This window comes from Engystomops pustulosus, chromosome 6, assembly GCF_040894005.1.
Source record: "Engystomops pustulosus chromosome 6, aEngPut4.maternal, whole genome shotgun sequence".
Classification (NCBI taxonomy): Eukaryota; Metazoa; Chordata; class Amphibia; order Anura; family Leptodactylidae; genus Engystomops; species Engystomops pustulosus.
The window spans coordinates 28,922,051-28,948,120 of record NC_092416.1 but is presented as its reverse complement, the minus strand read 5'-3'; the positions used below and the strand labels follow the sequence as shown (position 1 = coordinate 28,948,120).

The following is a 26,070-nucleotide window of genomic DNA, read 5'->3' as shown; positions in this document are numbered from 1 at the left end:
TACCCAGCATGCCCTCCTCCATCATATATTACCCAGCATGCCCTCCTCCATCATATAGTACCCAGCATGCCCTCCTCCATCCTATATTACCCAGCATGCCCTCCTCCATCATATAGTACCCAGCATGCCCTCCTCCATCATATATTACCCAGCATGCCCTTCTCCATCATATATTACCCAGCATGCCCTCCTCCATCATATAGTACCCAGCATGCCCTCCTCCATCCCAGCCCCCACCACGATATTACATGGCGCTTTCCCCTATTCCCCTCCTGTATGTGGCTGCTGTCACACACTTCCTATGACTAAAATCAGCTTCCATCTCCTCTGCAGGTAAGTTCACTACCACCCTGGCCTAGGCTGAATACAGATAGAGCTGTGGGTCTTAGCAGAGAATCATCCCTGGGGGCTCAGGAGAAGGGACGTTTTTTGAGCGGGAATAAACCCTCCACAGAACAGCTGTGTCCCATAACATCCAATCCGATTGCAGCTATTCAGCTTTTAACAGCTCTGGATAAATAAAACGAGATCTCTGATTGGCTGTTGTGTGTGACAGACATGATTATGTGACAGCTTGGTTATGGGTGCCAAAATTGACACTAACTTCTTCCTTATCTTGTAATCTGTTACCTGGTTCCCTGGGCTACAAATATGTGCGGATATGACTGGAATACCTATAAAATATGGATGCCTGGGATCTCAGATAACCTGTTGAAGTCATTGAAATTAAATTAACCCCTTCAGGTCTAAGCCATTTTAATTCTGGAGGACCAGGACAGATTTTTTTAAATTTACCCTGTGTCGTTATAAGAGGTCATACCTTTGTAACGCTTTAACATATCTATGGGATTTTGAGATTGTTTTCTTGTCTCACATTGTACTTCAAAGTAATAGAAATATTTTAAGGATATCTTTTGTGTTTAGTTATGAAAAAAATTTAAATTTGGCAACATTTTTCTTTTTTTAAATTATTCATTTTCAAAGTTCAAAATTTTCTGCTTTTCAGGCAGACAGTCATAGCGCCCAAGAAACTTTATAACTAACATTTCCCAAATGTCTGCATTATACAATATATTAATTTTGTCCAAAAATTAAACCATCACAAAGTATTAAATGGCTAAAAACTCCACAAAGTTTGATACCCAATTTCTACCGACTATGAGGATGCCCCATATGAGGTGGTAAATTTCTGTATGGGCGCACGGCCGGGCATAGAAAGGAAGGAGGCGCCATTCAGAGCAGATCTGCATATTCATATTTTACAAGCTATAAAATGTTTATTTTTTGGTAATTTGGGCATATGGGGGATTATTTTTTTGTGGTTGAGATCCTCTTTTCTGGTACATCATTTACCAATAGCTAATAATCAGATTTTATTAAGTCTTTCTTGGTGGTGGTTAAAAAAATCATTAATTCTTGTTTATGGTTTTTAGCATTTTTTTTCCCCGAATGTTCACCGCACCATAGAAATAATGTATTATCTTTATTCTATGAGCCATCACGATTACGGCGACACCCCATTTATATATTTTTATGGTTGACTTGTTTTGCAGAACACAAAACTCATTTTGTGAGATATTTGCTTGTTTTTGCATCGCCGTGTAACAATGGGCAGGACATTTATATTTTTTTGTTTACAGAGCTGTTTTAGAGCTTATTTTTTGCAGGACCAGCTGTACTTTTTCTTGGTATCGTGTCAGGGTAAATGTTACTTTTTGATCACATTTATGATGTTAGATGTGCAAATTTCATAATTTTTGTGAAGTTTTTTGCCGTTTTTTACGGCTTTCACTGTACAGGTTCAGTGACAATTTTATTTTATTGTACGGGTTGTTACAGACCCAATGGGGCACATTTATCAATCAGTCTGAAAGTCAGAATATTTCCAGTTGCCCATGGCAACCAATCACAGCTCAGCTTTCATTTTACCAGTGCTCATGAATATTTTAAAGGGGAGCTGTGATTGGTTTCCATGGGCAACTAGAAATATTCTGACTTTCAGACTGCTTGATAAATCTGCCCCAATATGTTGTGTTTTATGTGATTACAGCATGTGAACTTTAATTCTTTGCACTTTTTTTTTTTAAACTTTTTTTTACTGTTTTACTTTGTTCCGGGGTAGGACATGAACAAGTGATCATACCTACTTTAGAACACCCGACTTACAGACGACCCCAATTTACAAATGGACCTCTGGGTAATTTAATGTATTTTAGCCTTGGGCTACAATAAACCGCTATAACAGTTATCACAGTCTGTAATTAAGATTTATTGTTAATCCTGGTTATTATGACAACCCAACATTTTTAAAATCCAGTAGTCATACAGACCCCAAAAATTTTGCCTGGAGCTACAATTATAAAGTATACAGTTCCGACTTCCGACTACAAATTCAACTTAAGAACAAACCTGCAGAATCTATCAAGTACATAACCCGGGGATCACCTGTACTAATGTATTGCAGCATATTACATAGTCAGCCTATGCATTTTGTATAGGCTGACTGCTGCACTGTTAGATGCACTGTGCATTCAGCATGATCCTAACAGGCTGCTATTCAAGGCAGCCCTGCGGTCCTTATCGGGTTGCGCCGATGCACTATAGACGCCGTGGACACTATGACCGCTGCATCTATAGGGTTAAACAGACGGGATTGCGATAGTCGTGATCCCAGATGTGACTGCAGGATCCCGGCTACCGCGTACTGCTGGGATTCCTCGTCGATCGCACAGGCTCATCTTCTGAGCCCGGGCAATCGCCATGACGTAGAATTACGTCAGGGTGCCAGAAGGGGTTAAACTTAATGGACAGTTAGTGGATCTGTTAAACTTCCGTTATTATCGTTTTAGTGATGGAGGCCCCAACCGCAGGTGAGAACTGGGCCTAAGTTGTTCACCTTGAAAAATTATATGAACCTTTGGTTATTATACTGTATACGTTCCCATAGACGGCAATGGTGGCCCGACAGCGGTACAGTGCCACACACACACATGTTTGGCACCGATCCGCACCATACACATGGAAAAGATAGAGAATGCCTATCTTTCCCCGGGTGTGGGGCCGTGTGCCGCTTTTCTCTATGGAGAGGGGTCACCTCGTCTCCAGCGCACAGTGGTATGCCTGCCTGGCTGCGGCCTAGCGGGCATATGGCTGTATGAATGTACCCTAAGTCTACATACACAAGCATAGAATTGTTTTGTGCTATCCTATGAGTCGTAGGATCAGCTCATTTTTGGCCTGTAAACATTCTAGTTTTTGTTTCTTTCATGGCCCATTGTGGAGGCATCATCCAGAAAATCAGTGAAGTAAGATGTAAATTGGTTGTATAAAGTCAAAGAGGTGGAGATTTTAACACTGAAGTCAGGGTGAGAAGCCCTGATTGCTGCCTCCTCTGTGACTGACATTGTTCATCGGACTTCAGGAGTTCTGGTTAGTGATGTCTCTGGATGCAGGACCATCAAATACAGTGAGGGGGACTTTCTGAGGAAGAGAGATCTTGACTTCAGTGTTAAAATCTCCGCCTCCTTGACTTTATACAACCAAGTTACATCTCACTTCAAAGTCGATTTTCTGGATGATGCCTCCACACTGGGTCATGAAAGAAACCCAATTTGGAAGGTGTTCATCTGCTTGGCAACATTCTGGTAGTACTTTATTAGGTCAATATCTGCTGGCAGGTTCCCTTTAATATTAGAGATGAGTACATTTTTTGCGGCAGATTTATTGATTCAGTACAAATCTGCCATTTTTCAGGCACCAAATGTAATCTTTTCTGCTTCGCGTTAGACACATTTTTTAAATTGGCGACAAGCTACTGCACTCATTCATCCCAGAGTTTAATGAAAAACAAATTTTTATTTTCAACTAAAAATCCGTGTTTTGGAGGACAAGAGGGGGTTGTATACCAATTTCCAGCAGAATTGGAGCAGCATCAGTTTGGAACTTGAATTTTGCTAAAGATCATATAAATCGGATCTTGGATGATTCGCTCATCCCTAGTTAATATTACATAAACGATTATAGAAAATTGGTTTCCGGATCGTCGCTGATAACACAAACGGATCTGAACGCCACTTAGATTCGCTTGTCTATAGGTATGAATTGTGCTCACATTTGTCGCTATTGTCTGATCCTCTCCGCAATTAGTCATCATGGCCGCCTGCCTGCTAACACCTCTCTGGGAGCCATTTGATGTGTAAATAAACACCTCTGTCTATCTGCCCCCTGAGGCCGCCCGCGATAGCAACAGAAAATAGAGACGTCTTGTGTTGCGCCAGCCGCCCTGCACACAGAAGCCACACGTGTTTCACATTATCCTCCCGGAGGACGGTTTATGGGGCTTATACCGTGCCGCTCGGATGGGATTTTTTTCTCTATACTTATTAAAATAATTTTAGCTGTGCCTGGCAGTTGCACTCCTGGGGGCGAAGGCTTTGATTGGAGATCTTACACCTTTTTTAAAGGGCCCTCCAGTGGATTAACCCTTCACAGGCATTTAACCCCAGATCAGCAGCGCTCACCTGTAACTATTGTGGAAGGAACGGAAGTTACATGTATTCAGATCACACATGATATGATTAGATACACTGTAGATTGCCAGATAATATCATACATCATTTGCTTAGATACAGTATCATACATGGAATGCTTAGATACAGTGTGGATTAGCAGACAGTATCACACATTATACGGAATATATATAAAGCTGAGTGTATGTATGTATATCCGCTAAAGGAATCAGCATCGTTGCATTTACAGTACAGGCAGTCCCCGGGTTACTTACAAGATAGGTTCTGCAGGTTTGTTCTTAAGTTGAGTTTGTATGTAAGTCGGAACTGTATATTTTATTATTGTAACCCCAGTCAAAATTTTTTTGGTCTCTGTGTCAATTGGATTTTAAAAATGTTGGATTGTCATAAGAACCAGGAGTAACACTAAAGCTTCATTACAGACACCTGTGATAACTGTTATAGCTGATTATTGTAGCCTAGGACTAAAGTACAGTAAATTACCAACATCCAGAGGTCCGTTTGTAACTAGGGGTCGTATGTAAGTCAGGTGTTCTTAAGTAGGGGACCGTCTGTACTCGGTTTTGAGTCGAAATTTTCATCCTTCTGTTTCCAAAATCCACTTATTAACCAGCATATACCGGAGCCATTGTCTGCTGCTGCGTCAGTGATCAACTAATCACAGATCAGTTTCTATTTTGCCACAGGTCATTAATATGAGCTCTGAGCTATGATTGGTTACTATAGGCAATGAGTATAAGACAGCTTATAAGTGAGGTAATATGATAGATAGAGATAGATAAAGATACAAAGATAGATATGCAGGGATAGAGAAATGTAAATAGACGGAGATACATGCATAGATGTATATCAAATATGTTTTGTTGACCCATTCTATTTTGTTATAGAAAAGAGCAGTTTTATACTTTCCTGGGTAACGCCGGGGGATGCAGCTAGTGATTAGATATAGTGTAGATTAGCAGACAACATCATACAGTATGCTTAGATACATTGTAAATTAGGGTTATAAATCATACGATTTCATACACTGTTGATAAACAGACAGTATTGCACAGTATATGCTTGGATACAGTGTAAATTAGCAAATCATATAATTGGATACAGTGTGGATAAGCAGACAGTATCACACGTGATATGCTCGGATACAGTGTGAATTAGCAGAAAGGATCACACATCATATGATTGGATGCAGTGTAGATTATCGAACAGGATCCCACATGATATCTTTAGATACAGTGCTGATTAGCAGACAGCATCTTACATGATATGCTTAGATACGGTGGCTCAGTGGACAGTATCACACAGCGTAGTATCATCTTATTATAGTATCATAGGTTGGAAAAAGCAGCAGGTCCATCATAGCGTAGGATTAGATACAGAAGTTTGACAGAAAGCATCAAACACAATAGGCTTAGCTGAAGTGGTTCAGCAGACAGTACCACACAGCAGAGGATTAGATACAATGGTTCATTAGACATGACCACACATTGGTTTAGATACAACAGCTCACTATACAGAATCATAGACGACTAGTCACATACCGTGGTTCACCAGACAGTATAATATATGACAGGCTTAGATACGATGGTTCAGCAGATATTGTCACACAACATACAGCATAGTCTTAGATACTGTGGCTGAGGTAAGTATCACATGTGGTATACTGAGTATTGCATGTGATAGGCTTAGCTACAGAAGCTCAGCAGACAGTCTCACACATGATAGGCTAAGATACAGTGACTGTTGATACAGTATCACATGATAGGCTTTTGACATGATCAAACTTTTGAGAGCAACAAGATTACACGTCAAACCCTTAGATACAGCAGTTCGGCAGATACGGTGGTAAAAGAAAGTATTCAGACTCCTTTAATTATTTCACTCTTTGTCTCATTACAGGCAATTGGTTATATCAGAAAGGTTCTTTTGTTTATTTTTGTACACTCTGAACCCCAACCTGACAGAAAACAACTGAAATGTAGATATTTTTAGTAATTTATTAAACAAGAAAAACTAGTCATAGGTACTCAGACCCTTTGCTGTGGCACTCATATGTAGCTCACGTGTTGTCCATTTTCTTCCGATCCTTCTTAAGATGGTCCTACTTGATTAGGAAGGACACACACCTGTCTATATAAGACCTCACAGCTTACAGTGCATGTCAGAGCACTTGGGAATCATGAGGTCTAAGGAACTGCCCAAGGAGCTCAGAGACAAAAGTGTGGCAAGACACAGATCTGGCCGAGATTACAAAAGAATTTCTGCAGCACTCAAGGTTCATAAGAGCACAGAGGCCTCCATAATCCTTAAATAGAAGAAGTTTAAGTGCAAGATGCATATAGTGTGCAAAGCACCTGAAGGATCCCAGACTATGAAAAAAAAGTCTGATGAGATGAAGATTAAACTTTTTGGTGTTAATTCTAAGTACAGAGATATCCTGGATGAAAACCTATTCTAGAAGCTCTGGACGTCAGATTGGGCCGAACCTTCCAACAATTTAATGACCCTAAACACACAGCTAAAATAACACAGCAGAGGCTTCAGGACATCTCTGTGACCATTCCTGACTGTCCAGAGCGTGGACATTAACCTAATTGAGCATTTATGGAGAGACATGAAAAAGGCCTCCACCAACGTTCACCATCCAACAAGAGGAAACTGGAGATGATCTGCAGGGAAGAGGCAGAGGATACCCAAATGTTGAATACTTATCACCTTGTGATATTTCAGTTTTTCTTGTTTAATAAATATCTAGCAAAAATATCTACATTTCTGTTTTTAATGTGCAGAGTGCACATTAATGAGCAAAAAAGAACTAAATAGGGGTCTTAATATTTATGTACCCACTGTAGTATCCTGCAGGACAGGTTTAGATACAGCAGTCAATGGATAAGCTTAGATACAGCAGCAGAGTTTTCCTGACACATAATTTCATTATGTAATCCATTAATATTTTCACACACTTTGCAGTGATAATTATTTCCTCTTCATGACTCTTTGTTGGTGTTTGTGACCTGCAGGCATATGTGGGTCTAAGGACAGGTATATACAGGTACTCTACTCTTGTTTTTCTTGGTCCAGGCAGGACGCCGCCATCATTGTGTGCTCAGCCTTCCCTGTTCCTGTCCCCTGTGGTCCCCGGTGCTGATGACACAGGAAATGTATGGAGTATATAGAGGTAAGTGCTGCCATTCCCACACTAGGGACTAGAGAGGCTCTGCAGCTGCCATTGTCTGCCCTGTCACTTCTATACAAGTCTATACAATGAAAACACAATTAAGTGCTTAAACCGAGAGGGGCTGGGGGGTGGTGGTGGGGCTCTTGTGTGTTCAAAGGGGGTATTATCTTGCTTTCCATTAAAGGTGCATTTACCGTACTTCAACATATCCTGGAACCACATTCTCTGCCGCTGTATTCAGCTTCAATTGGCCCCCGGCCCCTATATGGGAAATAATCTGATAATCGTATGTGAAAGAATGATGATTGACAGCTCCGCTGACAGATGTATTATCACTGTGCTCGTGGACACTTTTTTTTAGTAATAAGATGTGGATATCAGAAATGCCGGAATTCATTTAGGAAATCGTCTTCAACTGTGTGTGGAGTCTCGGGGATTTGTTGCGGGTTACAGTAACTTTGTTATTTTTTTAGTGTGTTACTGCACACACAGAGTAACCAATAAGCAATGTTATAATTTTACTGTAATCTGCACCAAAAATGGGAGTAAAAGGACCCCTAAAAACAGAATTGGCACGCAAATGATGATGACATGCTGATATAATTCCGGAATTTCTAAGATCCGCATTAAAGTAGACATGATCTGTGGATTTTAAAATCAGAAGCAGATTCACCGCGGTTCTCTTCTTCTCCTATGGGAGAGGATAAATCATCTGAAAAAAAAAAAACTATCACAAAACCCACTTGGTCCGTTATTTGGGGGCCAGTTTGTCACCAGGGAGTGAGATTCACTCACACTCCAAAGACTCAGGCTGTCGGCTCACACACATGGGGTTTATATACTAAATCCTGTGGGCGCATTTTCGTCATGTTTCCCGACTTTTAGGGGATCGCGCCAGGGATTGTGTCGCATGCGATTGTGTTGCAATCGCGCCAGCTTTCACGCGACACAAATCAGGGGAGGGCCGTCGGATGATCCAATGGATCCGGACTAAGCGCGGTATTTAAAATTTTAATTTGTGTCGCATCCAATACACTTACATGCACCGGGAGGAATATGGTGAACTCCGGCGGACCTGATCGGGGGAAGCAACACAAGCAGGAAATCAGGCACAGGATGTACGGGAATCGTATCATCATCAGGGACTCCGGATCGGGGAACGCGACTCGGACGGGTAAGTAAATGTGCCCCATGGTGCAGGAAACCACAGCAGTGGAAGAGAAAATCTTACGTTTTGTATCCATTGAATTAACGGATAGCACATGGATATGCAGAGAGCCGACATATGTATTACACATGGCTTCACTACAGACCTTAGGTTAGATTTACATTCAGATCCATTGGCTTTTTTTTTACTAGCCAACTAAAATGTGTGATACGCTCCTGGCTATGACAAGAAGCAGCTGCGGAAAACAGCAACATTTCACATATAAATTTTCTTTAAAAAGTTTGTTATGACATTTTGATAGGGTACTGGACCTCCGCCGCCCGACCCTATAAACACAGGGCAGTTGTAGCCATGAAGAATAGCAGGCCACATTTTCCTCTCCTATAAATTTTCTTTCTTTGGCAGTCAGTATGAAAACCTGGCAGCTCTATGAATCCCACTACAAACATATCATAAGGCACTTTGGTTGTGAAAACTATTAAGGCCCCTTTTCCATTAGTGTAAGGCAGCTTTGTTCATCCTCAACCTCCTGATGCATATGTAGTACCCTTCCAAAGTGGGATGTGAAGTCAGGAGTCACATGTCGTTCACTATAGGGTCCTGTGGTTAATACTTAGTGTTAGACGATGGGGCAAATTTATGAAACGATCTTTGTCGCCCATAGAGTACAGTTACAGAGAAATATTCAGACGGGGAGAGTATTGTTCACAGCACCCGTCTTATACTTTGATCTCATCCTCAGTCTAATCTGGACTCCATCATATGCATCTGACACCCAGTCACACCCCTCCCCCATTATTTGCCTTTGATCCCATTACCTGCCCCTTCGCCCCTCCCCACGTTGAAGGAATTTGCCATTTTGAAAAATGTCCCGTTAAGGTGTATCCATAAAATTTCCACATGAACAGAACAAACTTCACTATATTTCTCCTTATAGTATCCTCATTTTTTCCGATGTCTTGTTTCCAAGGTTTGGTCACCGCTGCAGTAGTCTGTAAGTTTTCTTTCGTTTGCTGTAATAATGGCTAGCGACTACTTGCTGGATCAGTTGCACCCCTCCTCAAATAAGTTATTTTTTATTGTTTGATCATTATATATACATAACCCCTTAGGATTTATCCCTGTGTCCAGATTAAAGGGGGCTAATACTTTATTTAAAAGCGACCCCATAGGAAAAGATGCATTGGTTCTGTATTACAGGTCCAGATCCTGCCCCGCAGCTGCCAAATTTAGTTATTCTGACAATATGCTTTCACTTAGACAAACAATCCTTGGGGTTGTGGTGGAAGGGGGTGTCCCATGCTGGTGCCTCCGATTTCGTCTCCCACGTCGTTCTCTGACAATGCTGGAGACTTGGAGGCTGTGACGCTCGGCTGCAGACTCAACATCGCGGGGAATTCCTGAGCACGTTCCGTCTTGTCACCTGCACGGGACGTTGCCTTGGAGCATCCAGCAAACTGTAATGCCAGGGGAAAGGGGCTCCCGCACCATGACTATACAGACTTTATCAAAAGTGGGATCAGCTTTCTGTGCCTATATACATACAGCAAGATTATTATAAGTCACTGAACACGCCTATATATATATAATGTATACATTCTAATACAATACACAATTGTCTAATGATATCACAGCTCACGTGTTATCAGGACATGATGTGATATATGCTTCACTGATGGTATCAGGACACAAGATGATGTATTTGATACTCATGCTTGTTGGATGTGAGATTTATGCCCCTTTTTGTGTTATTTTAGTGTCTCTTCAACACTATGTGGCTTTGTTCATTGATACAGGCCTGACATGGAGCCAGGATTGATGAGCGCTCATCCATCTATCCACCATGCCATCTATGGCAGTGTGAACGGGGCTGACAGATGGATAATGGATGGGATGTAGCTTTCATGTCTGTCCCTCACCAGTGGAAGGAGCTGTAAGGGAGGCAATGATAGATCTACTTGTGTCACTCAACGTCTCGGGACCCCCGGGGAGTGTCCTGCAGTGTCCAGTCCTCTGTCACTGACACATGGGAGAAAGCTGTCACCATTTACCTGGTGAGGGGCCACTGGATTCAGCCGGCGTCCACATGTCTAGTATCAGGAGTATCCGCCTGAAATTCTGGCTGCATTCACACGTTCTGCTTGAATTGAGTTTTGATGCGCAATTGAAGCGGATACAACCCGAACGCAGATTTTGATTGAAACGCGTCTGCGTTAAGGATTCGCTCCTTCTTATTGCACCTGAATTGCACTGTGAACACGACCTCCAAAATCTACATGCATTTTTTTTTTTATCATATCATTTTTATTAACAGTTTTATATTTTGGAACAACAGAGTACATGGAAACAGCACATACATTTACACAGTTAGGCTAAATTCACACTGCCGTGAGCCCGCCGCACCGTAGTACGGCGGGCACACGGCAGCGCGGGGAGAGGAGGAGGAGGTGAGCGCAGCTCACCCCCGCCCCTCTCCATAGAAACTAATGGCGCACGGCGCCGTAGTACGGGGAAAGATAGGACATGTCCTATCTTTCCCCGGGCTACGGAGCGGTACGGTGCCGCACGTGTGCGGCACCGTACCGCTCCCGTACAGGGCCGTGAGCCCATAGGTGTGTATGGGGGACGTATATCGGCCGTATATACGTCGGCCGTATATACGTCCCCCATACTGTAGTGTGAATGCAGCCTTACACGATTGGTGCATACTGGCATAGGACAATGAGACAGCAACATAAAATCTACATAAATTAGTTATGTAAAAGTTTTGATATTAGGTGACTAGAGACCTAATCTGATCAGTCAGATCTAACACATTATCAGACTGGGTTTATACTTTTATGGGATTTTTAAACAGATGGATTAAGGAGTTACTCCTCCACCATGCGCACAAATTGTGCTGTGAACGCGGCCTCCAAGATCTACATAAATTAGTCATGCAAAAGTTCGGATATTAGGCCGACTAGAGACCTAATCCCATCAGGGTGCGGTCACACGTCGCGTTTACTGCATGCGTAAAAAAACGCATTGGAATAGCTGGAGAGTGATTTGCCTAATTAAACACCTCTTAACACTTGTGTTTACAAAACGCATGCGTTAACCGCGATGTTAACGCATGTGTTAACAATGCGTTAACGGTTGCGTTTTGTAAACACAGGTGTTAGCAGCTGTTTAATTAGGCAAATCACTCTCCAGCTATTGCAATGCGTTTTAAACGCATGCGGTAAACGCGACGTGTGACAGCACCCTCAGTCAGACCCAACACAATAACAGACTGGGCTTATACTTTTACAGGGTTTTAGCCAACACCAAATATGATCGCTCAACCATGTACGAATCCTAAAGGGTGATGCCACACATGGCGTTTTGAACCCGTTTTTGGTCCGTTTTTAAACACTCCGTTAAAAAACGCATCCGTTTTTGACAGGTTTTACCAATTATCTTAATTAAAACTGGTCACAAACAAATGGGTTTTTTAATGGACTGCTTAAAAAACGGACCAAAAACGGGTTCAAAATGCCATGTGTGGCATCTCTAAGGAGATACTTTGTACGTATCACTGCTCGTTCCGGGAAACTTTCTAGAATGTATTTACATATATTGTGGTCCAAAATAATTCCGCAAAATTGGGAAAGTTTAATACAAACTTTTTTTTTTGGGAAACGATAAAGAATAGTTGTCGCACATGTGTGTGGTCGGCTAATCCACTGCTTGTTAATAGTCGGGCAAAGGAGCCCTCTGTGTACACTGGCATCATAAATCAGGGGGTTGCTCTATAAAAACAAGCCATGGCCCCTTCACTTCCAAGCCATAAATCCCCGGCTCCTGGGGCTGGAGAAGATTTTCTGCTTTGTGGAAACAGATGGAAGGGAAATATTCCTGGAGATTATGGGGATGGCGTATCTAATGAAGACATGTGTGTCTACTACAGGAGAAAGCTTCAGCGAAGGGAAATGTCCCGTATGCTGGGGGGTGAGGAGTCTGTGGGGGGTCCGTATAGTCCATTCCTTGTGTATGGTCACTATACCCATAGCCATGGTCATTATTTATAGTTGTTGTGTCTCACTGCGTGGTCTTAGTGTTGTAGTCCACAAATAGTACAGCAGCCGGGTCTATTCTGTATACACAGTCAGTATGTATATATATACTCATGTGGTCCAGGAATAGCTGGCAGGTGTATAACACACCAGATTTTTGTGTGGTGTGCCCCATTCCCAGGCTAGACACTTTCACTTCCGCTCAGTAAACATTTTTGACACAAGAGTCATGGGATTCCAGTGCCGCGCTGTGCCACACCTGTCGTCTGCTTCCAAAGTCACCGCAGTCCTATCAGTAAAACCTGTAACCATCAACAAAGGCCAAAACACACAGCGTTCAATCATCCCAGGAAAATGCATGGAACCCTTAATACTGATGGGAAATGTAGTGACTCACTTAGTAACCAGGGTGCACAGAAAGGTGCCGGCGCAAGCCTGGCCTGGGTGTGAATCATTAGTGGGCGAACGTCTCATTAAAGTCATTCATTAAACCATCAGTATCTTATCGAATGACAGAAAAAGTGGTAAACACATAAGGTTACATCCTGCATTATACAACATAGCTGCACAGGCTGCACTCACTGTTCTACTGGTGCAGTCACTGTGTACATACATGACATTACTTATTCTGTACTGACCCTGAGCTACATCCTGTATTATACTCCAGAGCTGCACTCACTGTTCTACTGGTGCAGTCACTGTGTACATACATGACATTACTTATTCTGTACTGACCCTGAGCTACATCCTGTATTATACTCCAGAGCTGCACTCACTGTTCTGCTGCTGGTGCAGTCACTGTGTACATACATGACATTACTTATCCTGTACTGACCCTGAGTTACATCCTGTATTATACCCCAGAGCTGCACTCACTATTCTGCTGCTGGTGCAGTCACTGTGTACATACATGACATTACTTATCCTGTACTGACCCTGAGTTACATCCTGTATTATACTCCAGAGCTGCACTCACTATTCTGCTGCTGGTGCAGTCACTGTGTACATACATGACATTACTTATCCTGTACTGATCCTGAGTTACATCCTGTATTATACCCCAGAGCTGCACTCACTATTCTGCTGCTGGTGCAGTCACTGTGTACATACATGACATTACTTATCCTGAGTTACATCCTGTATTATACTCCAGAGCTGCACTCACTATTCTGCTGCTGGTGCAGTCACTGTACATAAATGACATTACTTATCCTGAGTTACATCCTGTATTATACTCCAGAGCTGCACTCACTATTCTGCTGCTGGTGCAGTCACTGTGTACATACATGACATTACTTATCCTGTACTGATCCTGAGTTACATCCTGTATTATACTCCAGAGCTGCACTCACTATTCTGCTGGTGCAGTCATTGTGTACATACATGACAATACTGATCCTGAGTTACATCCTGTATTATACACCAGAGCTGCACTCACTATTCTGCTGCTGGTGCCGGCACTGTGTACATACATGACATTACTTATCCTGAGTTACATCCTGTATTATACACCAGAGCTGCACTCACTATACTGCTGCTGGTGCCGGCACTGTGTACATACATGACATTACTTATCCTGTACGGATCCTGAGTTACATCCTGTATTCCCATGAATTTATGACCTGAACAACGTTTCATTCAACTACATGTATAATAAATCCAATCATATTAATTGTGACATCTCCCATTTTGAAACATTTATAAAGTAATTGTGGGTCTGTAATGTTCTGTCCTGGAGTTGCATTCTGCATTGTACCCAGGGGAACAGCACTACTTACAGGCCTGGGATAGATGGAGACTCTTGTCACGCGCTGGTAAGCAGCTGGATCCCTGTTGTGCCAGGTTCCCAAAGAAAAGCAGCGAGTCTGCCATACAATGTGCCTCACGTATCAGCATTGTACTATTAAACCTGGGCCCAAAGCCACTCATCAGATTCCACGTTTCAGGTCATTAACTCGGCTAGAAAATTAGCTAGACTTCCAAACAGTATTTTCAGTGTTACAATCACATGATCTGAATCCTAAGCAGTTTTTTTGATTTCCGCTGAACTATTATTTCGGAATATCACAACAATCTCCTACATTATAATCAACAGGACCTTCCTGAAAGCATTGGACCGGCAGTCCCTTCTGTTATAAAGAGCGGGCCATGTGATATGTGTGTACTGTACCGGATATTGCTTATCAGCCTCATTCATCAAAGTGACAGTAAAACGGAATGAGGCCGATCATATCCTCGGAGGTGAGAGATGCTTGTGCGTCTATATTTGATAAAAAAGCAATAATGCAGGAACGTGGATCAACAAAGAAATAACTAAAATTTTGGGACTTAAAGCCCATCAAAAAGCAAATGCAAGATTTCTGACAGATGCCAAAATAATTAGACAATGGGGCTCATTTACTAAGGGTCTGCATGGCGCATTTTGGTCGGGTTTTCCGTCGATTTTGCGGCACATTTAACAGGGGATTTTGGCGCACCCGATCGGATTTTGGCGCATCGGCTTGCATGCGATACAAACTGGGGGGCGGGCTGTCGGAGAACCCGACGGATTCTGACTATACGCGTGATTTAACATTTCAAATTGTGTCGCAAGACACGCACTTACAAGCATCGGGAAGAAGAAGGTGAACTCCGGCAGACCCCGGCGGGGAAGTGATGGATGCAGGAACTCGGGCGCACAAGCTACGTGAATCACGCTGGACTTCATCTTCGTCGGACCGTCCGAATCAGGGATTGCGACAGGACCAGGTAAGTAAATTTTCCCTAATGAGCATAGTAGACTCCTGTTATTGTTTACACATCCAGGAAGAGGTTGCCACCAGATTTTACCCCATTAAGCAGCCAGTCCTCTCAGGTCGGGTATGAAATGTCCTGTGTAGAATTTCCTTCTTTTATGTGAAATCCCATTTACCTATTAAAAATAAAAACACCTCCAAAGTCATGTGACAATGAGAAGAGAAGAGTCATATTTGCGAGATGAGATGAGTGACGTTTAGAGGGTGCTGGGGGAGGGTCACTTCAGACACCCCTACTTTCTTTTCTATAGCACCTAGAAATATTTTAGTGTCAGATGTGAAATTTCATCTTTCAGATCACACCAGGCTTGTGGTGATACAGGTAATTAAAGACATACAGGCAGTCACCTACTTAAGAACACCCAACTTACCCTTAGTTACAAACGGCCCTCTAGATAACTTACTGTACTTTAGCCTTAGGCTGCAATAAACAGCTATAACAGTTATCACATGTGTCTGTATTTAGGCTTTATTGTTAACCCTGGTTCTTATGACAACCCAACATTTTTAAAAACTGTCAAAGAGACCAAAAATATAATTATAAAGTATACAGTTCTGATTTACATACCAATTCAACTTAAGAACAAGCCTGCAGAACCAATATTTTATATAACCCAGGGACTGCCTGTATTCAAAAATGTGGGTGTAAAATTCGCAGCACCATATGCCTGATGTAATCTAAAAGATAAGATTTTCTTCTTTAATATGACACCAGAAGCATGTTTGTAGGTCCTACAAAACTGAAGATGCGTCCTCTGAATTGACACTCCCCTGCAGCCTCTAAACCTGGCTCATGTCAGTTAAATGTGACTCTTCTCTGCTAATTTTCACATGACTTTGAAGGAGATTTTTTTTATTGGTTAATGGTCAATATTTCAAATAAAAGTGTGAATTCTAGGAAGAACAATGCAGTCTTAGTAGTTTATTTGGGTAGGATCTAGTGATGGGTTCCCTTTAGGTGAGTCGATGCAGGAGTCATCCACATGAACTGAATTTGCTTCACTTTAAGCTAATGTCTACAATTAAAACTTCTTACAAGTTTAGATCTTTGTCCTTTTTGTATTAATAGGGACAGGACATACTGTATATATACACTCTTAGGAAAGTGCAGTGTGAGCCCAAAGGAGCAGCCAAAATCTGATTCAGGGAAGCCAATGCTAAAACGTAAGCGCCTACTGATCCAACACAGAATGAAGATATCAGCTGTCAACAGAACCCGGCAATCACGTATGGAATGTGGTCCTGGAAGCCGTATCATTCTGTACAAATGAGCAGAACATAAAGGGTCCATCCCATAGTCAGCTGTAGTAATATTTAGGGGTCCCTACATCTCAGCATCTCCGAACCTCAGATCTGTAACCCAATGACTGACCAATTATGAAGTCACGCATTATGGATGCTATCCCCAGTACATGGTCCCCAAAATTCCGGATCAATGAATGGTAACTTTATCCTCCATCTCTAGACATCTATTTTTTCTTATGGAAGTACAAGATAAAGAAGTTAACTCTTTGGAACGTGACCATTGTTCATCCTCAAAAGATGGAACCTGAAGGATTACAGACTGTATTGTTGGAGTTTTAAGGGGCGGATTTGGGTCAGGTGGATGTGGGAATTCCACAGATAATAGGTTTTTATGATTTTGTTACTGTTTTTGTATCTTTTCCCCCTGTGAAGATGGCGCTGGGGCGTAGCCTATAATTACAGCCTGTGGCTTACAATTGGATTAGGTGATTATTGGGTAATAGGAAATGCTAATATTCTGTGAACAAGTGTCCTCTTGTCGATCCGGCTCAGAAGTTTTCCCTGTCCCCTGCAGACACGGAGGCTTCAGCCATTTACGATCCCAGGACTGCAGAGAGAATTCCCTGTTCAGTCATTTCACACCATTTAACCCTACTAACGCCTCATTAACCTCATAATATTCCAAGGTCTGTTATGTGACATATGACATGTAGCATGGTGGTCACCGACATAACAATCCCGCCGTATGATACATGTGCAGATAATTTCTGACAATGTAGTTCACTGTTTACCACCCAGGTAAATTACAACTAACAAAACATCAGAGAAAGTCATATATATCTATACTGTATACTATACCTCCCAATGTTAAGCTTATGGAAAGAGGGTGCAACACTGTAAATTTACACATATTAAACCATGCTACCTAACCCTAGACCCTTGGGTCCCCCTCATAGTGTACTGCCCCTCTGAGTGGCCCACACCCAGCATGTTGATCATCTGTGTGACCCCATCCAGTATATTGCCCCTCTTAGTGTCCGCCACAAAGTAAATTGCCCTCTTGGGGGCTCCCACACTGTATAATACCCCTCTTAATGGCCTTCACTCTTAGTGGCCCAACACAGTATAATGCATCTCTTAGTGGCCCTCATATAGTATAATACCTTCCTAGTGGCCCTCATATAGTATAATACCTTCCGAGTGGCCCTCATATAGTATAATACCTTCCTAGTGGCCCTCATATAGTATAATACCTTCCTAGTGGCCCTCATATAGTATAATACCTTCCTAGTGGCCCTCATATAGTATAATACCTTCCCAGTGGCCCTCATATACTATAATACCTTCCCAGTGGCCCTCATATACTATAATACCTTCCTAGTGGCCCTCATATAGTATAATACCTTCCTAGTGGCCCTCATATAGTATAATACCTTCCTAGTGGCCCTCATATAGTATAATACCTTCCCAGTGGCCCTCATATAGTATAATACCTTCCCAGTGGCCCTCATATAGTATAATACCTTCCCAGTGGCCCTCATATACTATAATACCTTCCCAGTGGCCCTCATATACTATAATACCTTCCTAGTGGCCCTCATATACTATAATACCTTCCCAGTGGCCCTCATATACTATAATACCTTCCTAGTGGCCCTCATATAGTATAATACCTTCCTAGTGGCCCTCATATACTATAATACCTTCCCAGTGGCCCTCATATACTATAATACCTTCCTAGTGGCCCTCATATAGTATAATACCTTCCTAGTGGCCCTCTCATAGTGTAAGGCCTCTCTTATTGGCACTCACACAGTACAATGCCCTTCTAAATGGCCTGCACACAATGGGGCACATTTACTAAGGGTCCGAACACCCCATTTTCGTCGGGTTTTAGCGGGGACCTCAGCGGGGAAGCGACACCTGCAGGAAATTGGACGCATGATCCAACGTGCGGCAGGGATCGCGACGAGACGGGTAAATAAATGTGGCCCAATATATTGCCCTTCATAGTGGCCCTAACATGAAAAAAAAAACAAAAAAAGTGGGGCTATTCTCCACTACAGGGTTCACCGCCAGGAATAACTGTTTTTATATTTTAATAGATCAATCATTTTGGGATGTGACGATACCTAACAGGTTATGATTTTATTTATTTTTTTATTATTAGTTCTAGGGACAGGAGGGGTGATTTGAACTTTTAGCTTTTTATTTAAAAAATATATTTTTTCCACTTTTTTTTCGCTGTATACTTATACCTAGGGTACTCTCTTCTCTAATCTCAGTCTATCGCCCATCGTCTAACAACCCCTGATCTTAAATCTGCCAGTGATGTTAAATTAATCTCTACCTTTATTTGAATCTCTCACACACGACTCCAGAACTTCTCCCGAGCTGCACCAGTTCTCTGGAGTGACCTTCCCCGGACTATCAGACTGATACCCAACCCCTGACGTTTCAAACGTGCTCTTACCACCCATCTCTTTAGGCAGCCGATCACACTCACTAACTGCATGAAATGTCAGCTCTCTCTATACTAATCCATCCTATGCCCTCTTCCATACTAAACACCAGATATATACCAAGCTCCAGGCTTCTCTGCAGTCCCATTCACCTTTGACTTTGTATATAAGATGGCGGCTGATGGTTCAAGCAGCAGAATTTTTATTTATTAAATGATTTTGTTCTGTTCCCCTATAAAGAATGGCTGCACAATCATACAAGCTCTTATAGCTTATGTGTCCCCCACCCCTCATCCTCATAGATTGTAAGCTCTTGTGCCGCCCCCACATCCTCATAGACTGTAAGCTCGTGTCACCCCCTCATCCTCATAGACTGTAAGCTCTTGTGTCACCCCTCATCCTCATAGACTGTAAGCTCTTGTGTCACCCCCTCATCCTCATAGACTGTAAGCTCTTGTGTCACCCCCTCATCCTCATAGACTGTAAGCCCTTGTGTCACCCCCTCATCCTCATAGACTGTAACCTCTTGTGTCACCCCCCCATCCTCATAGACTGTAAGCTCTTGTGTCACCCCCTCATCCTCATAGACTGTAAGCTCTTGTGTCACCCCCTCATCCTCATAGACTGTAAGCTCTTGTGTCACCCCCTCCTCCTCATAGACTGTAAGCTCTTGTGTCACTCCCTCATCCTCATAGACTGTAAGCTCTTGTGTCACACCCTCATCCTCATAGACTGTAAGCTCTTGTGTCACTCCCTCATCCTCATAGACTGTAAGCTCTTGTGTCACCCCCCTCATCCTCATAGACTGTAAGCTCTTGTGTCACCTCCTCTTCCTCAAAGACTGTAAGCTCTTGTGTCACCCCCTCATCCTCATAGACTGTAAGCTCTTGTGTCACCCCCTCCTCCTCATAGACTGTAAGCTCTTGTGTCACTCCCTCATCCTCATAGACTGTAAGCTCTTGTGTCACTCCCTCATCCTCATAGACTGTAAGCTCTTGTGTCACACCCTCATCCTCATAGACTGTAAGCTCTTGTGTCACTCCCTCATCCTCATAGACTGTAAGCTCTTGTGTCACCCCCCTCATCCTCATAGACTGTAAGCTCTTGTGTCACCTCCTCTTCCTCAAAGACTGTAAGCTCTTGTGTCACCCCCTCATCCTCATAGACTGTAAGCTCTTGTGTCACCTCCTCATCCTCATAGACTGTAAGCTCTTGTGTCACCCCCTCATCCTCAAAGACTGTAAGCTCTTGTGATTAGGGCCCTCACTCCTATTGTTCCATATGACTGTTTGTACTCTGTAATGTATTTTATTTGTATATGACCCCATTGATTTGTAAAGCTACGGAATATGATGGCGCTATATAACTAAAGATTATTATTATTATAGAGGGTCTGATCGATCCTAACATATACTGCAATACTACTGTATTGCAGTATACAGGGATTTTCCTATTGATCTATAATAGTGTGCCACTGGCACATTATCATAGATCCTGCTGAATGACAAGCCTGGGAATCTTAAGTAGATATCTAGGTGGATTGGGGGGGGAGGGGAGCAGTGATCCGTACTGCGGATCGTGGTTGTTAGTGATGCGTGTTTGCTGCATTATGCAGCAAACACCCAGGGTGTTCATTCTTGGCCAGCCTGACAATGTGTCATAAACAATAGGAGAGGTGATCTGTACACCACTGCGGGATGTGACTAAATATCTACACTCACCGGCCACTTTATTAGGTACACCATGCTAGTAACGGGTTGGACCCCCTTTTGCCTTCAGAACTGCCTCAATTCTTCGTGGCATAGATACAACAAGGTGCTGGAAGCTCCTCAGAGATTTTGGTCCATATTGACATGATGGCATCACACAGTTGCCGCAGATTTGTCGGCTGCACATCCATGATACGAATCTCCCGTTCCACCACATCCCAAAGATGCTCTATTGGATTGAGATCTGGTGACTGTGGAGGCCATTTGTGTCCAGTGACCTCATTGTCATGTTCAAGAAACCAGTCTGAGATGCTTCCAGCTTTATGACATGGCGCATTATCCTGCTGAAAGTAGCCATCAGATGTTACAGGGTACATTGTGCTCATAAAGGGATGGACATGGTCAGCAACAATACTCAGGTAGGCTGTGGCGTTGCAACGATGCTCAATTGGTACCAAGGGGCCCAAAGAGTGCCAAGAAAATATTCCCCACACCATGACACCACCACCACCAGCCTGAACCGTTGATACAAGGCAGGATGGATCCATGCTTTCATGTTGTTGACGCCAAATTCTGACCCTACCATCCGAATGTCGCAGCAGAAATCGAGACTCATCAGACCAAGCAACGTTTTTCCAATCTTCTACTGTCCAATTTCGATGAGCTTGTGCAAATTGTAGCCTCAGTTTCCTGTTCTTAGCTGAAAGGAGTGGCACCCGGTGTGGTCTTCTGCTGCTGTAGCCCATCTGCCTCAAAGTTCGATGTACTGTGCGTTCAGAGATGCTCTTCTGCCTACCTTGGTTGTAACGGGTGGCGATTTGAGTCACTGTTGCCTTTCTATCAGCTCGAACCAGTCTGCCCGTTCTCCTCTGACCTCTGGCATCAACAAGGCATTTCCGCCCACAGAACTGCCGCTCACTGGATGTTTTTTCTTTTTCGGACCATTCTCTGTAAACCCTAGAGATGGTTGTGCGTGAAAATCCCAGTAGATCAGCAGTTTCTGAAATACTCAGACCAGCCCTTCTGGCACCAACAACCATGCCACGTTCAAAGGCACTCAAATCACCTTTCTTCCCCATACTGATGCTCGGTTTGAACTGCAGGAGATTGTCTTGACCATGTCTACATGCCTAAATGCACTGAGTTGCCGCCATGTGATTGGCTGATTAGAAATTAAGTGTTAACGAGCAGTTGGACAGGTGTACCTAATAAAGTGGCCGGTGAGTGTGTGTCATTAGTTTAGTTAGTAATGGGGTTTAGTTAGATGGAGAGGTAAATATGGCTCAGACATCATAGTATATTTGGTCTCTTTAAAGACCATTTATAAAAAAAAAAAAGAGTAATTTTCTACAACCAGGATGAAAGAGTGTATGCAAATGAGCCTGAGGGGCTCCAGGCTCCATTAACACCTATGGAACCTGGAGCCCCTCTGGCTCATTTGCATACAGTCCTTCATCCTGCTGGTAGATGACCTTTAAGCTTGGGCCAATGGGCCGGCACCCGAAATCTAGGACTGTTTTTTAACACAGAACACTTGGGAGACATCTGTTTACTTGCATCTGGCATCTTTTTTAGAGCCTTTCTCTGCAGCCTCTAAACTTGACTCATCTCAAAATCTGACTCTTCTCTGCTCATTCTCACATAACTGGATTTTTTTAATAGGTAAAAGAAGAGATTCCAGAAAGGACATTTTATACCCGATCTGAAAGGGCTAGTAGTCAGGTTCCCTTTAATTTGTGTCTTGTGTCATCTCTTATAGGTGTGACTTCCGGTTACTCTGGTGATGTGGTACAGTGTGGACCAAGATATTTGGTGTTGGGCACTGATAACCTCCCTGTACAAATAACTTTATCTCTTGTGATTCAGCTGATGGGGAAGCGGCTGTGGCCTCGGAGTTATTGCCACCATAAAAACCGAGATTAACTCCTCAGAAGGAAGAATTATTTGAGGTTACATCCGAGCCTCATGGACCGTGGTGCAGGGGCTGATGTTAGGTTATGTCTTATCTTCTGTGTGATTTGAGGTCATGTTCATTAGTAGGGAGTCAGTGGTTTGTAATCCTTTACTTGCCCATTTGTCATATCTGGCCTCCCTGCTGAGCCCCCCGCCCCCCCACCTTCCATTTGTAATCTGTCATTTCACACTTTCTTCCTGTCCCATTGACAAGACCTGTGAATGTAACAAGAAGGAGGAAGTGTGTGTGTTGTCTTATGTGTGTGGTGGGGGGGGGGAGGTGTTGGGGACACACAGCCCCGGGGGAGGAGGGTTACTATCATTATAATTAGGATTATCATTGCTTCCAGCTTCCGTTCTCCGCACCCGCTGTTCAGCTGGTCACACATGTAATGTTTGTTGATGACCATACGACGGGGGGAAACGACGATCATTTAACGATTATTACAATGTAACTGTAACAACCCTTATAGACTAGCGTAAACTCGTTCCATCCGTCGTGACCTGTTACAGACCGGCTTTACTCGTCAGACTCCTTGGACTGTGGAGAAATACATGTCCGGCAACACCTGTGTCATAAATCATAGCGCTAGTGGAAAGTCGTCTCGTATGGCGTACAATAACCACCAGAGACCTGGCGCAGGGACATAATGGAGACTCGTACAGTACTGGCACAGAATGACGGGGCGGGAGGATTGCTTTATGATTAATGAAGCAAAGTGTTAATGGCGCTGTGAACAACCCCAAGCCTCAATGTAATCTCATCACATTCATTACTATACTAATTATAGTACACAAGCATATATGGGTAGGTAGGTATATGTAGTACCTAGCATAGAACATATGAGGCTGAGTGGGTAGCACTTCTGCCTTGCAGCGCTGGAGTCATGGGTTCAAGTCCCAACCAGGTCAACATCCGCAAAGAGTTTGTATGTTCTCTCCGTGTTTGTGTGGTTTTCCTCAGGGTCCTCCGGTTTCCTCCCACACTCCAAAAAAAAAAACATACTTGGGGGACTCTGTTCTGTGCAGCGCTGCATAATCTTTGTGCACTATATAAATAAAGGAATTATTATTATCTTTGATCAGGGGAGACATTGCTGATAGCATAGAATCACTTAGAATCTCATGACACCTTCCTCATTGTTCCGAACTCTTCAACCCAGCAATGTAAAACTTTGCTCTTTACCCTCAGTTATACTCATTTAGCCTCAAAAGGCATCAGCCTCTTGTAATTCCTGTCCTGACTTTAGCCGCTTCAGAGACAAAGAGGTGAATGCTAGTATCTCCATACTAAGGTATTGGGTGCCCCCAGACTATCGACACTTACACTCCAATTGGCTGGACCTAAGGCATGTTAGAGCCTGGACCCACTGAAAGGTCATATGTTGGGCTACATAGATACTTCGGGGTTAGATATGACCCCCATCACTGCACCCATAGAGTTTGTCACACAATTTTCCATTTTTCTGTTCTCTTTTGTACAAGACTGAACATACACAAGATTCTTTATACAATGTGACAGATTTTCCTTTCAGGATACTAATAGAGTTGTGTGACAACCACTATGCGGACACAAGTAGATAATAAGACTGAGAGTTCCCATCTCCAGAGGTGGATGACTGATCACACATTAGTCAGGTAGTAGCTTTGTGACCCTCAGAGCAGCGCTCTGTCCTATTATCCTCCTTCATCCACTTAGGTTCCCTGTGGGGAACACGAGGGGCTCAGACTTGACACCTGTGGCCGCTCTCTGGGGTCTGCTGCTCACTATTCAGGTTATCAGGGTATTGCAGGACCCAGCAGTGATGTGTGAGTGAAGCCTGTTACATGCTGGGATTAGGGCTGGATAATTGGCGCAGCCTCTGGTACCAGTGCCGCCACACGTCCTGCCGTATTATGTACTCCGCTCTTCCTGTGCGGTTTACAGGTGTCAGGAAATCTGATCTTTCACCATAGAGCCCAAACACAGGATCCCTTTGTAGTGAGCTCAGCCGACTGTAGCTTAATTCTAGCTTCCGATGACAAGTGACAAGCAGCTGCCCTAGGAATGCACCCCAGGAAACACACCTGTATTTTGGGGGGCACGATTGTTTCAGACAAGGAGCCTGAAGGTCCTGGGCTCAGGTGTCCGACCATCAATTGTGTCCCAGCCCACGCTGTAGAAAGAAGACCACACAGTGTGTAGGGTAATGATGTCACATGGAGTAAGATGATGATGTCACAGTGTACAGGAAATAATATACAATGTAGTATCTTCATGTAACAATGTATATGATGTCACAGTGTACAGGAAATAATATACAATATAGTATCTTCATGTAACAATGTATATGATGTCACAGTGTACAGGAAATAATATACAATATAGTATCTTCATGTAACAATGTATATGATGTCACAGTGTACAGGAAATAATATGCAGTATAGAATCATCATGTAACAATGTATATGATGTCACAGTGTACAGGAAATAATATGCAGTATAGAATCATCATGTAACAATGTATATGATGTCACAGTGTACAGGAAATAATATGCAGTATAGAATCATCATGTAACAATGTATATGATGTCACAGTGTACAGCAAATAATATGCAGTATAGTATCTTCATGTAACAATGTATATGATGTCACAGTGTACAGGACATAATATGCAGTATAGAATCATCATGTAACAATGTATATGATGTCACAGTGTACAGGAAATAATATACAATATAGTATCTTCATGTAACAATGTATATGATGTCACAGTGTACAGGAAATAATATGCAGTATAGAATCATCATGTAACAATGTATATGATTTCACAGTGTACAGGAAATAATATACAATGTAGTATATTCATGTAACAAGGTATATGATGTCACAGTGTACAGCAAATAATATACAATATAGTATCTTCATGTAACAATGTATATGATGTCACAGTGTACAGGAAATAATATGCAGTATAGAATCATGTAACAATGTATATGATGTCACAGTGTACA

The 26,070-nt window shown here is 42.8% G+C and overlaps 1 long non-coding RNA gene across 4 annotated transcripts in view; it reads left to right on the top strand.

Annotated features, from left to right (window-relative positions):
• Positions 1-144: 144 nt before the first annotated feature.
• LOC140134741 (uncharacterized) overlaps positions 145-26,070 on the top strand; it is a 35,504-nt gene continuing 9,578 nt past the window's right edge. For 3 of the 4 annotated variants that reach the window (XR_011856396.1, XR_011856394.1, XR_011856393.1), the window contains exons 1-2: positions 145-333; positions 7,611-7,707. This is a non-coding gene — a long non-coding RNA (uncharacterized lncRNA). Of the gene's footprint in view, positions 334-2,140; positions 2,198-7,610; positions 7,708-26,070 lie in introns of those variants that run through there. The other variant, XR_011856395.1, reaches the window with a different exon arrangement.